The sequence below is a fragment of the Amblyraja radiata genome, chromosome 7 (genome assembly GCF_010909765.2).
Source record: "Amblyraja radiata isolate CabotCenter1 chromosome 7, sAmbRad1.1.pri, whole genome shotgun sequence".
NCBI classification, from domain to species: domain Eukaryota; kingdom Metazoa; phylum Chordata; class Chondrichthyes; order Rajiformes; family Rajidae; genus Amblyraja; species Amblyraja radiata.
In genome coordinates this window covers 90,846,239-90,852,311 of record NC_045962.1, presented here as the reverse complement: position 1 = coordinate 90,852,311, position 6,073 = coordinate 90,846,239, and positions in this window count along the sequence as shown.

The following is a 6,073-nucleotide window of genomic DNA, read 5'->3' as shown; positions in this document are numbered from 1 at the left end:
TCACTTGAATCTCTTGAATCTTAATATCCACTTTGGCGGCAAAAACAAGGGGGAAGATTATTATCTCAATGGGGTTAGGTTAGGTAAGGGGGAGGTACAGCGAGACCTGGGTGTCCTTGTACACCGGTCACTGAAAGTTGGCTTACAGGTACAGCAGGCAGTGAAGAAAGCTAATGGGATGTTGGCCTTCATAACAAGAGGATTTCAGTATAGGAGTAAAGAAGTTGTTCTGCAGTTGTATAGGGCTCTGGTGAGACCACATCTAGAGTATTGTGTACAATTTTGGTCTCCTAATTTGAGGAAGGACATCCTTGTGATTGAGGCAGTGCAGTGTAGGTTCACGAGATTGATCCCTGGGATGGCGGGACTGTCATATGAGGAAAGATTGAAAGGACTAGACTTGTATTCACTGGAGTTTAGAAGGATGAGGGGGGTCTTATAGAAACATATCTATATTACTAAAAGTCTGATCTTGACTGCTTTTGGCTCACTGTGCTGTGATTTCCGAGAGAACGCCGCCACCTACGGCCGTGATTTTTGGCCATAAAACCACGTGGTGTGCCTCACTCAGTCTCTGCAAGATGGAGGAAGCCAGAGGGTCACGTCTCTCAGAGCTCTGAATAACACTGAACACATGTCTACTCAACTGTGAGTGGTCTTAATGTGGTTTGAAAATGAAAATATGGTTGGTTTGAAGTAAAAAGGCACTGCCTGCAAATGGTTGTTTGGGTGCATTGGCTTGAAGTTAAAAGGCACTGCCTGCAAATGGTTGTTTGGGGGGTTTTGGTTGAAGTAAAATGGCACTGCCTGCAAATGGTTGTTTGTCTAAACTTGACAACTTCCTGTTTGCACTATATTGATTTTGGATAAAACGCTACCACTTACGGCTGTGATTTTTGGCCATCTTACTCAGTCCCCCTCTGCTCATCAGATGCAGAGGATTCTTCCCATCAATTAAAAACAAAAGTGTTATTAGTGTTTAAAAAATGTTGAGAATCTCTCTCCTGTCAATTACGCCATGAAGGCCACACCTTTTCCGGTGGGAGGGGGAGGGATTATAAAACTCGGAAGTGTGGGTGTGGCTCAGTCTCTGCATGATGGTGGAGGGAGAGGCCATGATTCTGTCTGAGCTGTGAATCAACTGAACACACTGAATGTCTACTGAACTGTGAGTGTGGTGTTTTGTGTGGTTTTATGGTGGTTTCACCCTGCTTGAAATAGTATGAAACTGTATTTGAATTTGGTGGCCTTGCACCCTGCTTGAAGTGGTATGAAACTGCACTTGAATTTTGTGGCCTTGCACCCTGCTCGAAGAGGTAAGAAACTGCACTTTAATTTGGTGGCCTTGCACCCTGCTTGAAATGGTAGGAAACTGCATTTGAATTTGGTGCCCTTGCACTCCACTTGAAGTGGAATTTCAAGGAATAGCCGTGAGTCAACTGCCAGCCCACCAGCCGTGAGTGAGCTGCCAGCACATCAGGCTTGAGGGACTGAGCTGCCACCACAAGAATTCATTTGGCCCACAATGTCCATACTAGCCCTCTGGAGACAAGTAGTCCCTGCAGCCAACAACACCCATAACAGCGCTCCAGAAACCCCCCCCCCCCACCACTGGCCACCAATATTGAAATTGGTGGAGAGGTGGAATATTGCGTCGAGGGACCAGCCCTCCCGTGTGAACATAGGACCCAACGGGTCCCACTTAGTCTAGTAAAATTATAAAAGGACTGGACAAGCTAGATGCAAGAAAAATGTTCCCAATGTTGGGCGAGTCCAGAACCAGGGACCACAGTCTTAGAATAAAGGGGAGGCCATTTAAGACTGAGGTGAGAAAAAACCTTTTTCACCCAGAGAGTTGTGAATTTGTGGAATTCCCTGCCACAGAGGGCAGTGGAGGCCAAGTCACTGGATAGAGTTAGATAGAGCTCTAGGGGCTAGTTGAGTCAAGGGATATGGGGAGAAGGCAGGCACGGGTTATTGATAGGGGACGAGCAGCCATGATCACAATGAATGGTGGTGCTGGCACGAAGGGCCAAATGGCCTCCTCCTGCACCTATTGTCTATGAATCTAGTCAGTTAGTCACGTCTAAGGTGTAGGCAGACAGTCGATGGGTAACCACCAGGAAAGGAAGTGCAGAGAGTGCAATAACTTACTGGAGCCTTTAGTCTCCACAACAGGTTTGCTCCTGTGGATACTGTTGTGGTGAATGAGCAGCCAGGGGAGAGGAGCAGCAGCAATCAGGTCTGCACGCAACAAAAAGCTTTTCACTCTACCTCGGTGCAGGTGACAATAAACTACACTGAACTGGTCTCCGGCGTGAGGGCCTGAACATCGGGCCACCCGGGGCGGCGACTGCGGGTGCTAGGAAGGCCTCGACCACGAGTGAACATCTGGGAAGAACGGAGGGGAGGCTGGCTGGACTATGGTGCCTTCCTCACCTTGGTGCCACTGTGTTATGTTGTGTCGTGGACTTTCACTGTTTGTGCTTTTTTTAAAATTCTATTTTATTTTTAATATGTTTTATTATTTATTATTATTTATTTATTTTTATTTTTATGATACTGCCTGTAAGGGAAATTCATTTTGTTGTCTCTAACTGAGACAATGACAATAAATTTGAATACAATACAATACAATACAATTTGGTGCCAGGCCTGGTCCTGGCAGAGTGGGGAATAGATACGTCAGACAGAGACATAGTGATAGGAGACTCTATAGTTAGGGGGGCAGACAGGAAATTCTGTGGACGTAAACGAGACTCCAGGATGGTCTGTTGCCTCCGTGGTACCAGGATCCAGGATGCTGCGAGAGGCTGTGGGACATTCTCAAGGGGGAGGGGGAACAGCCAGAAGTCATTGTGCACGTTGGCACAAATGAGGAAGAAAATAGATGAGTTCCCACAGTGTGAATACAGGGAGTAAGGCAACAGATTAAAGAATCAGATCTCTGTATTACTCCCTGTGCCACATGCTAGTGAGGGTAGGAATAGGAAGATAGCACAGGTGAATGTGTGGCCAAGGAGGGATGCAGGGGGTAAGAATTCAGATGTTTAGACCATTGGGATCTCTCCTGGTGCCGCGGTGACCTGTACAAGAGGAACGAGTTGCATCTGAAGTGGAGGGGAACAAATATCCGTGCAGGGAAGTTCACTTCTGCTACTCAGGAGCATTTAAACTATAGTGGCCATGAGGTGGGATCCAGAGAAGTAGGTCAGGGATTAGTATTGCTATTGGGAAGTTAGAGGTTAGAAGTTAGGGAGAGTGAAGGAACATGGTGAAACTGATGGCTGAAGTGTTTTCAATAGACAGTAGGTGCAGGAGTAGGCCATTTGGCCCTTCGAGCCAGCACCGCCATTCAATGTGATCATGGCTGATCATCCCCAATCAGTACCCCGTTCCTGCCTTCTCCCCATATCCCCTGACTCCGCTATCTTTAAGAGCCCTATCTAGCTCTCTCTTGAAATTATCCAGAGAACCTGCCTCCACCGCCCTCTGAGGCAGTGAATTCCACAGACTTGTTGCATTTTCAATGCGAGTATCGTGGTAAAAGCAGATGAACATGGAGCCTAAATCTCTGCTTGGGACAATGATGTTGTGGGCATCACGGATACCTTGTTGCAACAGGGATATGATTCGCTGCTGAATGTTTTAATTTTTCAGATGTGATAGAAGGAGGCACAGACATTGTGGGCCAAAGGGCCTGCTTCTATGTACCAACCTACTCTTCTATGTTCTAACCTACTTCCATCAGACGTGTGACCACATGGGATTGCTCCGGATACCTCCCACATCCCAAGAAGCTGCAGGTTTGTCGTTTAATTGGCCTCTGGTGTGCAGGGAATGGATGAGAAAGTGGGATGAAACACTTATGTGAATGGGTGATTGATGGCCAGCACGGACTCGATGGGCCTAAGGGCCCATTGCCATGCTGTATCTTTAAACTATAACCATTGGGTAGCTTACAACCCAGTACTATTTTCCGGAGTTGGGGAATCTAAAACTCAAGATCGTAGAATCAAAGTGAGAGGGAAAGATTTATTGGGAGCGTGAAGGACAACATTTTCACACAGAGTGGTAATTCATGGAACCAGTTGCCCGGGGAAGTAGCTGATAAAGGTACTTTCACACTGTTTATCATATTTGGACAGATACATGAATAGGAAGAAGGGTCTCGACCTGAAACGTCACCCATTCCTTCTCTCCAGAGATACTGCCTGACCCGCTGAGTTACTCCAGCATTTTGTGTCTGCCATGGATACGAAAGGTTGAGGGGGATTATATGTCAAATGTAGGTAAACAGGACTAATTGTGGTCAGCAGTGATGAAGGGCCTGTTTCTGTACTGTACCACCATGACTGTACTGGTTTTAGGAAAAGAGGTCTAATTATTCTGCTTTTCCCTGCTGCCTTTCTTCGAAGGGAGACCGCATTTGCTTTCCTTTCTGTGAGAGCCGAGCTTCGATCTCTTCTCAAGTGTTCCTGCCAGCCATGCCATCTGGTCCCTCACCAGTGACCAATGAAGATTTAAAATATCTCAGCCAGCCAGTTAGTTACCTCAATCTGCCATCCATTTCCAGCTGGGATAAATCTCATTTGACACTGGGGATCTGAGGAGATATTAAGTAATTCCACTATTTTTATGGAGACTTAAATTAGAACTGTGCTACAGATTAGGAACAGGCCCTTTGTCAAACATGATGCCAAGTTAAACAAATCTTTGCCTGCATGTGATCCATATCTCCATATCCATGTGGCTCCATCACTTCCAGTTGCCAACGCCACTCTCTTGTGTTAAACAAACGCCCCACACATCTCTTCCAAAATCTACCTCTCACCTTAAAGCCATGCCTTCTAGTCTTTGACATATCCACTGTGGAAATTCTGACTGTCTCCCCTATCTATGCCTCTCATTATTTTATATACTTCAGCCTCTGGTGCTCCAGAGAAAACAATCTAAGTTTGTCCAACCTTATAGCTAATACCGTCTAATCAAGACAGCATTCTGGGAAACCTCTTCTGGGCAGCAACGAGAAACCTGGCAGCTCAAAACCAGCAAGCCTTACGTCAGAAGTCGGGACGTTTCTGGAGAAGAGCCTGAGGGATAAGATACATATGCATTGAGAAATACAGGGGTTGATTAGGGATAGTCAGCGTGATATTGTGGTGAGAGGTCATGTCTCACATGGTTGTGGCAGGTGACAGTAACAGCATTTAAAAGACATTTGGACAGGGACACAGAAACAAAGGGTTTCGAGGGATATTGGCCACACGCAGGAAAACAGGACTTGTTTAGATGGGCAACTTGGATGGCAGAGATAACTTGGGCTGAAGGTCTGTTAGGTGCTGTATGATGCTCGACTAAGATAAATTAATCCATCCTATCACCCCATCTTCATAATTTAGCAAGTAACAAGTGACAAACTTTCACAGTCACCATGGGTTGAGTTACCTTTCACCACACCAGGTACATTACGTCAAATTTTAATTAGACAATGGACAATATGTGCAGGAGTAGGCCATTCGGCCATTCGAGCCAGCACCGCCATTTAATGTGATCATGGCTGATCATCCACAATCAGCACCCCGTTCCTGCCTTCTCCCCATATCCCGACTCTGCTATTTTTAAGAGCCCCATCTAGCTCTCTCTTGAAAGCATCCAGAGAACCAGCCTCCACCGCCATCTGAGGCAGAGAATTCCACAGACTCACCACTCTCTGTGAGAAAAAGTGTTTCCTCGTCTCCGTTCTAAATGGCTTACTCCTTATTCTTAAACTGTGGCCCCTGGTTCTGGATTCCCCCAACATCGGGAACATGTTTCCTGCCTCTAGTGTGTCCAAGTCCTTAACAATCTTATATGTTTCAATGAGATACCCTCTCATCCTTTTAAACTCCAGAGTGTACAAGCCCAGCTGCTCCATTCTCTCAGCATATGACAGTCTCGCCATTCCGGGAATTAACCTTGTAAACCTACGCTGCACTCCCTCAATAGCAAGAATGTTCTTCCTCAAATTAGGGGACCAAAACTGCACACAATACTCCAGGTGTGGTCTCACTAGTCCGCTGTAATATCAAAT